The 11,522-nt window shown below is 38.1% G+C and overlaps 1 long non-coding RNA gene across 1 annotated transcript; it reads right to left on the bottom strand.

The window, feature by feature from the left end:
* Positions 1–2,296: 2,296 nt before the first annotated feature.
* Positions 2,297–11,357, bottom strand: LOC135578684 (uncharacterized). Its single transcript, XR_010470715.1, has 3 exons — positions 11,146–11,357; positions 10,753–10,804; positions 2,297–5,569 (listed from the first exon to the last, which is right to left on the bottom strand). It is a non-coding gene; the product is annotated as an uncharacterized LOC135578684 (long non-coding RNA).
* Between the last annotated feature and the right edge of the window lie 165 nt (positions 11,358–11,522).

Genomic DNA, 11,522 nt, shown 5'->3' with positions numbered 1-11,522 from the left:
CAAAGGGGCCCTATTACTCTCCTCATCAGCTGGGCAGGGGAGAGAAAACAATGAAGAGCTCGTGGATTGAGATAAGGACACAGAGAGACCACTCAACAGTTACTGTCACGGGCAAAAAACAGACTCAACCTGGGGAAAATTAATTTATTACCAATAAAATCAGAGTATGATAATGAGAAATAAAAACTAAATCTCAAAACACTTTCCGACTCCTCCCTTCTTCCTGGGCTCAACTTCACTCCCAATTTTCCCTGCCTCCTCCTCCTGAGCAGCACAGGGCATGGGGAATGTAGGTTGTGGTCAGTTCATCACATCTCGTTTCTGCTGCTTCTTTTTCCTCAGGGGGAGGACTCCTCACACTCTTCCTCTGATCCAGTGTGGGGCCTCTCTCACAGGAGACAGTCCTCCACAAACTTCTCCAACATTAGCCCTTCCCATGGACTCCAGTTCTTCATGAACTGCTCAAGCATGGGGTGCAGTTCTTCAGGAACAGACTGCTCCAGCGTGGGTTCCTCATCAGGTCACAAGTCCTACCAGCAAACCTGCTCCAGCCTGGGCTCCTCTCTCCACGGGTCCACAGGCCCTGCCAGGAGCCTGCTCCAGTGTGGGCTCTCCACAGGGTCACAGCCTCCTTTGGGATCCACCTGCTGCGGTGTGGGGTCCTCCATGGGCTGCAGGTGGATCTCTGCTCCACCGTGACCTCCATGGGCTGCAGGGGAATCTCTGCTCTGGTGCCTGGAGCACCTCCTGCCCCTCCTTCTTCTCTGACCTTGGTGTCTGCAGAGTTGTCTTTCTCACATATTATCACTCCTCTCTTCAGTTGTTTTTTTTCCCCTTCTTTAAATATCTTATCCCAGAGGCACTTCCACCATCACTGACGGGCTCGGCCTTGGCCAGACGTGGGTCCATCTTGGAAGTGGCTGGCACTGGCTCTACTGGACATGGGGGAAGCTTCTGGCATCTTCTCACAGAAGCCACCCCGGTAGCTCCCCTGCTACCAAAACCTTGCCACACAAACCCAACACATCCTTCTCCAAGCAGACAGAACTTCAACCTAATGCTCTACATAAATATGATCACAAAGAAGTTTACCGTAAAGAGTAACACCTGAATGCATAAACCCCCCTAGTTCAAATACAGAAAGAAAACTGCCAGCATCACTCGCTCTCTCTTCTGTAACTGCACATGCATAAAGTATCTTTAACCCACATGATGACAGCTATGACAATTACATTTTATTTAAACTGTATGACACTGCTTTTAGATTTAGATGCTCTCACAGTATTTTAAATGTAATATAAATATATTATTGCTGTAGTCATGTTGTGCTTCCTGACCGTATTTCCTTAAAACGTGATGTACACACCAAGAAGACTTAGTCCCCGCTCCAGGGGTATATTAAATACCTTGGGAACACACTGCCCCAAGCAATGGTTCTTTTTGATATCCCTATACAAGAATATGTCCAGAGTTTTCACTATCCCCTGGAGTAGTTCCCAGAATAATGTCAGGAAATTTCTAGGCCTTTCTGTATAAGTAAGTTTTTCTAAGATACACTTTGGGAATAGACTCTAGAAGCAGATGGATCACAAACACTGGAGCCCAGCAGGAAACATTATTAGCAAAGTCAGCATTTACACACTTGCACTTCCTTAGGACCTTTTTTGTTGTTGTTGTTAAAAAGAGTTATTCATGAAAAACTAACATTATCCATTTTAGTCTTCTGAACAGTCTCTTAGTTGTATCTGGGGCATTTCAATATATTTACCTGATACCTTCATCCTGTTTACCTTCATGCTGGTTCCTGGATTTGTGCTAGAGATACAATGCTCTGCCTCATTTGATTAAACAAATAATTAAATTCCACATCACTTTCTTGTCAATGTGAGAACACCAAAAATGTGTCTCTTGTCCTTTTTAGCAGAAACAGCCCTTAGAGATGTAGCAAGCGGGCTATTCCAGAAAATAAAGTGGCAAAACAGAGAGAAGTCAGTGATGAATCTCAAGGCCTATTAATTGCAGTTCCCTTGGGAACTGTACTGTGTTTTGCTTGACATAACAAAAGATAGATAGGTGTGAATTACACTCTATGGGAAAGTGAATATGGGAGCATATTAAAAAGCAGTACCCAGGTCCTGCCCTCTGAACCAAGTTGTGCTCTATCCCACGTACGATGTTTATCAAAACTTTTCAGCACCAAAAAGAATGAAATATATTCAAAGGAAAATAGACTGGCCAATATTTGGGGCATAGGTCTTTGATTCTTTAAGATTTTCTAAAAGGCTATAAAAAGAAGTGATTTTTAAAGTATTTAATATCAATATAAAATAATAATTTACTGCATTGAACTTAAACATTCTGTAACTACAATAATTTCATATTTACATCTGACATAACTATGCATCAAAATTTACATAAACATTTGCTTGAACATAATGGCACTTGCAAGCATTCTCTCCCACTAACACTTAAACTTTTATCTCAAAGTATTCTGAGAGAAACCATTGGTGTATAGCTAAAAAATGTGGCAAGCACGAAAAACAGTATTTCAACAATTCTTCAACTTATTGTTGTGTCAGCACAAAAAAGACCATACTTCATTAAAAATAAAACATCTCTAGGGTGTATAAAACAAATTGCTTTTAACGCAGCAGTTTTGGCTCATATTAAAAACATAAGGAGATTAATTTCTTTCTGAAGGTACAATGAGTTAACTCTGCCAACACCTAGAGAAAGTGTTCTGATGCTCTTAAGCACTCCCTAAAAACACAAAAATCCTAAAGTTATTATCTAGTGACCATGCAGATATCATTTGATATGCTACCCATCTAATATTTAAAATTTATGTAACAGATTACTTTTTGCAAGCTTTCAGGTAGAATAAAGAAACTTCATTTCTAATTTCATCCTAAATAAGTCTTTTTCATAAACCTACATCATTTTCAGGATACAATCATCCAGTTTGATCTGATATTAGAAGCAAAGTGTCAATAAATACATGCATTTTTATACTCTTTTGCAAATGAATATTGAATAGAATACTGCCACCTTTTGGCTACGATCTGGACTTAAAAAAGAGACTTGTCTGTAAAAGTTCTAAAAACATTTGACATAATAATTATCCTAAAGAATTCAGTATGTCAACAAGCTGCTGTTATGCTTATCATTAACATATTGTTGATGTAAGACTAAAACTTTTCATACTCAACTGCATAGTAGTATCCTATTGTTTCTCGATAATGAGCAAGCACTTTCACAAGGGCTTTTGTCTTTAGCAGAAAAGAAGCAGGCATAGCTTTGACATCAAGCTAATGGAATTACTACTTTACAATCATGGTAATTCCTCTACTGCTTAGAGGAATATAATACTTTTGTGTCACTCATACACTCAACTTCATAAATATTGACTCACTAACTGCTTCTCAGACAATGCTTACTGGAGAATTGTTGAGTACAATATTAACATATAAGCTTTTTAAAACATAGGGGAAAGGCACATAAGTATTTCAGCAACCTCCAAAAGAAAGGCTCTTACCATGAACAAACAATGCCACTAGAAAATACAGAAGAATACAGGGCATGGGATTTGGGGTTAACCTCTAGTAAGTGTTCCAAATCATTATAGAGAGATTCTCCCAACTGTGAGCTAATCAGGTTTCAATTTAATTCATTTATACTGAATAAATTAAAAAAGAGGATTTGATCCATCTTTGGGGGAGAGTTTGCTGATTACAAAGTTTAGGAAAACTAGCATTCTCTTTTTTGTTTCAGTATTTGTTTTATAAATTGGAGTGACTGACTATCAAGCTACGTGGAAACTATTTATATAGAAAATTAGCCCTTCATACTTAAGCAAGTATAGAAACAATCTCACTTTAGACACTCTTTTCCCCCTATGTCCCATTCAAAATTATTTTTAATAAAATAATCCGAAAAGGACAACTAGTACTATTTACAAACTACTTTATTTTGGAAACAAAATTTTAAGCAGCATTTAATTTTGACAAATAGCCTTCACTAACCTTTACAAATTTGCCTGTAGGGATAAAATGACAAATGACTCTCACAATGGGGCTCATTAGACTCCTAACATGGCCCTTCAGGAAATACTATTTCAGATTATATCAGCAAGTCCATTTTTCAGGGCCTAATAACTCTGCTTGAAAAAAATAACCAACCAAAAAAAAAAAATCAAAACAAAAAAACCTCACACACACCTTCCCTGTGGGATGAAACTTTACACATAACTCCGTGAACAAAAGCTGCTTCGACAACTTAAAATGCATCAGTTTCATAACATTCTGTGCCTGTATGCAGCTCATGATGCCTGCATTTCTGAAACACAATACTGTAAACTATTAGCATAGGCAACTGAAATGTTTTCAGTGTTTTGGGAGGGGAAAGGAAAACTGGACCTCTTATACAAATTTCTTTAAATATCTTAAGGAGATTTAGCATAGTGGGGAAAACACTCTGCTGCTGCAAGCAGTAACATTCTGTTACACTAACGGTCTGGTCCAAATCTTATATCTGTTTCTGATCCTCTAAAACCCACTGAAATCAACTGATCCTTCCCAGTGCCTTCAACAGGTTTGGATCAAACTACCCAAGATTACATCATGCCACAGGAGAATAGTCTATAAGGATGTGATACTGGCTATTTAGAAATACCAGTCTCGTTAAGTCAGGATGGAATAATCGTTGAGATCTAAGATGTAATATTCTGTTGACTGAAAACACTAACACGAAATGTGCAGATCAATATGGTATTACGCATACAACACTGAGAAAGGAAAGCCACCTTTCCCTTCACCTTCCTCACCGAGGCTGTATTGAGAACCGGAATTCTGAGACAGTTTGTATCGGGAGAGGCAATCGCAGCATCTAAGTCAGCAGCTGATCTGCCTTTACTATCAAAGGAGAAGCTCATGACCACAGGTGAATTTAGACATTTGACAGGTGTGCCTATAACTCCTTTTCCACTGCTCGTTCCTAAAGCAGCCAGCTGTGCCTTTGTTTATTACAGTATTTGCTATTAAAGCCCACGTTAAGTGGTGGACTCAGTGGACGTATGTTAATAACAAGTTAATAACTTCACATACTCCTTTAGTAATAACAATTACTTCCACTGCAGGCTGCATCTTCCCCTTTTTTATTCACTTGTTTAACTTCCTTGTTATAAAATCTTCCAAAATGCTCTCAAAATCATATTTGCTGAGAGTTCAAAGTGCCCAGGCCATACAGTACAACTGATTAACAGCGAGAATAGAAGAGCTGGGAAATCTGTGAACACCTGGTTCTCAAAAACCTTCACATAGAGATGGTAACAAATGTATAAATGGTGTCTCAAAAAAAAGGAGAAAAAAAAAAATCAAACCCTAAACAAACTTCGTTTGCTCTCTGCTCTGTATTCTGCACTGAGAGGAACTTGCATTTTGTAAGGCGGTATTCTCTCCACTGCTGCATCTTCCTGCCTCTTTGGCTGTTTCTGGACTGCTCTGTGAGCTCTGTGGTGTCTCGTGGTCCCAGGTCCGCAAATATCCAGACCATTTCTGTACACCTGGATTTCCTACCAAAGGAAAAAAGTGCACTTAGACCTCCTTCTGATATGGGAAAAAAAAGATGACAGAGTGCATAGGGAGTACAGAGCTCTTCATGAACATAGAGAATTAGTTTCTTTTTTGTCCATGAGCTACCTACTGTATTTTTTCTTCTTTACCTATCTGTAATAATTCAACTCATGTCTTGTTATGTCACTTGTTCCAGCAAATGTTTTAGCTGCTGTTTTGTTTACCCATTTTTATCCCTATTTGGATCTGTTGTACCATCTCCCACGTTGTACCCAAAAAAACTTGTCCTTACCTTATTTGTTTGAGCTGCCTTTGCGTAATTTATTATCTCCATATGATCTTCTAGTAATATTCTTACACAACTTTATCTCATGTATCAATCATCATCCATTCTACATATTGTCCCACAATTATCACAATGAATGTAGGCTACTGCAGCTGTGCAAAAACAATGCCTTCAAAGACAGCTCTCAAACAAAAGAAGAGAAATGAACATCTTCACCGCAACCCCCACCCCCGTGAGAAATTCTGCTTTCCGCTGTCTTAAACTCATTACCGACTGGAGGCCCCTACAACAATTAAGTACTGCAAGAGACCAGACTGAGGTCAGATCTTTTCCTCTTTCCTTGGTTCTGCCACCAATCTATTGTGCTAGCTCTGAGTAAGTCTTTATCATCTCCCTGCTTCAATTTTCCTCCTCAACAAATGCGCCTAAAATGTTATCCCTCCTGGAGAAGTTAATTTGAGATGAGTACAGGGAGCACTGTAAGACTGGAATGCTTTTCTTGTAGTTAGCATGGTGACTCAGCCCACTTCCCATGGACAAAGCCCCAGAGCAGTGATGGTTTCTTTTTGTATTTTCAGGCATCTTTGGTGCATTACTGGTATAGAAAAAAAAAAAAAAAATACAACAACAAAAAACAACAAAACTTGAACAGTAGCAGGCAGCTGATAACTAGGTCTATACCTGCATGAATGTCTGAAACTGAACTTTTGAACTCTCGGGAGACTGCTGCTGCCTACCAGCAACCAGTATGGTCTGGCTATAAATTTTGATAAAACTGGGACTAAGGAGTTGCACATCCCAACTCCTCCAATTAATGCAGAGACAGAACCCCCAATTAGGAGGCTGATCATGCATTGTGTTTCTCCACATAGACTATTTGAGAAAATGAGAGGCTAGGGGCCTCAAAGAAGAGTTCCCTGAAAAGAAGACACAGCTTTGGAGGGAAGAAAGGGGCCTGGGAAGAAGGTGGTGAAAATCCCAGCTGGAGGAAAGATCCTGGAGATCAGGGGGTATGTGTGGAGACAACTGGCAGGGGGTGCTCAGGGACCTTGGTCTGTAATATCCCAGGCCAGTAACTGCAAACAGTAGCACACCACAATCCAACATTACTTGGTCACCAGTGTTCCCAGACCAGCAGTGACCTGTCTGCTGGGAAAGAAAGCCAAGAGCAACTGACCTTAATGTTCGGGGGAGGTGGGGCAAGTGCCTGTGAGATAGTCTAGTTGGGCAAAAACTCTAATCTTGTTAGCACTTGAATAAATCTCAGTACTCAGATCCACTATGGGCTGTTGGTTACTCTGCTTTGCCCATGAACATTACAAGCTAGTATCCTGCAGATGTAGCTGAGTCTCATCCTTCATGAAAAAGCTCAAAAAGTCTTCTGTTTCAAGAAATGCACCTACATGCAATACAATGCTTTCAATTTGCAACGCTCACACCAAAGTCCTCATGAAACAAACACCCTCTCCATTTGCTGTATATTAAAAAGACTTCAAAAATACTTTAAAATACTAAACTTGGAGGTAAACATCTTAAGCTAAAATAGCTTCAAGCCCTGAACAATGAGGAGAGGAAAAAATGTTTAAAGCCACAGTCAGAAAATATATCTGAGATGAAAAAAAGACCACGTAACAGGAAAAGAGGTTGTTAAACTTGTGGCTACAACCAGGTTTACATACAATTCAGATGGTTTTCAAATGCTGTTAAAAAGCCTGGTGATATAAATATCTGTATCACCTTCAACTCAGATTTTCATGCACTATCATGCTACAAATGTTTAATTTTTCATAACTGAACCTAAACTGAGCCAACAGTCAAGAGCTGCTTGCTGTTCATCAGCAAGTTTTTTTCTACATATTAACTTATAAATAATATTCCCTGCAATCTGCTGTACACTGATTGCATCGGAGCTTTTTCATAATACAACATTTTGTTTCCCCAAATACTTCCTGGACATATAACATTTGAAAATACTTCCTGCTGGGAAAATTTCTTCCCTCCCCCCTCTTACTTAACACGTGATTTATTGTGCCTCTTAATGTATAATGCTATGTTGAAAAATAACTTCAGGACATGCATATTTCAAAAAACCTCATGTGTTTCTCTGATCTCCAATTCAAGTATACTTGAAGTCCAACAACTTTTCTCTAAATCTCTTTCCTGCAAACAACTTGGGATCAGAAAGCAAAGCTGTTTTCTTTCATGCTCATCCATCATCACCAATAATAAAGATTTGAGATTAAATGATGCCCTTCCTCACTGATTCCAATACTCTGGGATAAAAAGCTTTACTTACAATTTCCTCTGCCTTGTTTGGTATATTTAAAGTACACTATGTCATACTTAGAGAGCCAAATTCATTTATTCCTGAGCAATCCAACTAAGCTCACTAAAGTCTTCTGTAATTCCCAGATCTAGTTCTGCCTTCTAACAGGCCTCTCAAATCTCTCTTGAAAGCACAGAATAGGACAAGCTGGTAACACTGAAGATGCATTTACTATCTTCAAATCAAATTATACTTTCTCCTACCTTTTTCTGTTACCCTGATGAACTAAATCAAAATTGTACCACAGGGGTGGAAAGATAAAGACTACTTTTGTGTAAAAGATTTCCCCTCCACTCCTTTGATATACTGCATTCTCTAAAGCAATAGACAGGCTCAAAGACAAAAGACATATGAGACACATGTAATTATAATTTTAACCCTATCACATGGCAGTATATTATAATCCATGATGTATCCTTTAAGATGATGTCAGACAGCAGAAACATCTACATGTAGAAGAGATTCAACTCTTAAACCTTTTTTCTGACAGGTATCCTATATTTTTAAATTATCAGAAAGGGAATATTTTTCCCCACAAGTGGAACATACACATAAAACCCATTTTGTTATAAAATCATTATGCCCTTGCTTCCTCTGTTCTTCATCACCTTTGTGGATGGAAAAAAAAAAAAAAAAGTGTTCCATTTACTTGTTTTACAAAAACGTATGTTTGGTTGAAACCTTGAGAGAGAATATATTAGAACTGACCAACTTCTAATCAAATGTTCACTTGACCCAAATTAGAGTTCCATAATTTTTTTAAAGACGATAAGTATTTGTAAAATATGGATAATGACACACTGGAAGTTGAGGATAGAGCTTAACACCACTCATTGGTAAAGTACAATCAGGTAGGCATTACTGCCCTCACCTTTCTAATATGGCCACTCTCTCAAGTGAGGAAAACACGCTTATACAAGTCCCACTACTATAAACAGAGAGTAACTCCACTGATTTAATTATCATTCCATTAGACAAGTTCTTCACCAATATTCTTGCACCAGAAAAAGTGTTTCAAATAATTATAAGGTTTTAACGTGGTACTTCCATTTTGGACTCTTGTGTTTCCTCCTTTACTTATTTTTCCAAATAGTTTAAATAGCACATCAACATAGTCATCTTCTATTTTATGATAACTCAGCTGAATTATGAGATAAAAGTAGTGCAAATCTGATTGCTTTCCAGAAATAGTTGACAACTCCAAGTTCTTATAGATGTCACATTCTTGATTTCAGGAATATTTTTATTTGAACAAGTGTAAAAATATTTATGGAATGCAGGAATTATTTCTCTCAATAAACAAAGCTAAAAGAAAAAAGAAATATTATTTCTGAATTACAAATACCAAAATGAAAAAATAAACAAGTAGTTATGTAAGATTTCAATCATATAGTCTATCTTCTGTGTCAAAGGATCTGGAAGAAGTTAATAGGTTAAATTTCCACTTGAAAATGTGAGACAGTAAAATATTTTACCATGATTTCCTAGTGATTGTTTAATTCTAACAATTCAAAGAATGTTGGATTGCACCGCTTTGTTAAAAATAAGATAAAGTACAACCAATTATGTAAATGGAACCCTTTAAACAAATGTTCCTCCCTACTTAAGAACTATGAAATCAAAAGAGCCAGCCCAGGCAAGATACATTCCTGTTGATTTTCTTAAGATATTTTTCTAGACAACTGTAGCCAAATGGCTTTTATTTCATGAACCAACCTAGAGATTTTAAGCAGATTGGTACTTAAGAATCTTAATTACAGTGCACTGAATTTCCAGAAGGGAAGCACTCTACTAGGTTAAAGCACTTTGGCTTCAAGTCTGGTCTATGTCCAAAATAAAATTTGGCCTAGAGACTACTATGCCTTGTACAAACCCTCAGCCAGGTGCTTTTGCAAGAGTTCAAAATAAACCCACATTTCCAGTTATTCAGTTAAGACTGGCTAAGACTGTTTTGCCATGAAATGTATTTTGGAACAATCTTCACCAAGACAAATATAGCTATTTCACTAAATCATACAGTTGAAACAGTCAGATATCATTTTATTTTCTCAGAACAATAGTCCCCAGCAGAGTATATTCCACTTGTGGGATAAAACAATTGTCCTGACAGTTCCTCTTGGTGCAGTATTGTTGTAATCATCTTTCTGCTAAAAGGCTCTCCCCAGCTAGTTCTTTACACCTTTCCACTCATTACTGTACTTGTCTCTTGCAGACAGTCCCTCATCAGACAGAATCAAGCACTGCACAGTGTCTTGGACGCTTTAGCCTTACACTGGCAGCTTTGTCACCTAACTGCCATAAGGAGGAACAACTAACAGCAAGTTTGAATTGGCCATCATTAAACTCATATATTTATTACAAGAAAAGTATTCTAAGGGGATGTCTTTCACCATTAGAGGTGATGTATGCCATCAGCAATATGTAGGTATCATACAGGTACCATTTAAAGCAAGCAGTGTCTACAATTACTATGAAAAAGGTTGTCTTGCAGATAAAGGGATTGTTTCCACACTTTTTCATTACAGGTCAACTTCTACCATTGTAAACATTGATCTGCTCTGAAGACTTACCTCTGAAAAACAGCTTGTAACATCCTGAATTCTGTTGCCTTTACATCTTTCTCTAAAGGCAGAGAGAACATCACTAGCAGCCCGAAGAATGCTTTAGTAAATTTACTATTTCTCATTTCCCATTTACGCTTAGACAACTAATGCTAAAACTAACCTGTACTACAACTAGATGAACTCACTATTCAGCAACTGTAGTTGCCATAGACATAGTCTGTAGTTATATGATTCATTAAGTAAATGATTTAGGCCTCTGCTCAGAGAAGGAAAAGATTCTTTGTGACAAATGCTTGAGTCACACTTTATGTGAAAAGATGAGGCTTGACTCACTAGAATCAACACTATGTTCTGACAAAAATCAGCAGAAAACTGTCAAACTATAAAGGCAAAAAGTACCTTTTATATCTTTCAATGTTCTGGTCAGTTAACGTCATGGTGAACTTGCTGTTTTTCTTACCCTGTCTACAAGAAATATCCAAGTTATCAATATTAGCGATTTCTGTTTCTGTGGCTAAACTCAACAATAGATTTCCACAACTGCATTGATTTCACCATGTAAACCACTTCCATCAGCTTCCCAGCCTCCTCATTGCATCTCATCTATCACACTCTCACCACTAAGAGCTCAGAACCGTGGCCAACACAGACCAACACTTGCTATTTCACTTGGTGCCAAAGACAGTTTTTGCCCCCACTCAAGTTCGTCTTGACCAGGTTAAAACAAGTCAAGCTCCCACACAAAGCATAAAGTGGTGGGGCTGGACTCACACTTA

Source organism: Columba livia, chromosome 2 (assembly GCF_036013475.1).
Source record: "Columba livia isolate bColLiv1 breed racing homer chromosome 2, bColLiv1.pat.W.v2, whole genome shotgun sequence".
NCBI classification, from domain to species: domain Eukaryota; kingdom Metazoa; phylum Chordata; class Aves; order Columbiformes; family Columbidae; genus Columba; species Columba livia.
Note: the sequence above shows the minus strand (reverse complement) of the source record. Positions and strands in the feature narration are given on the sequence as shown.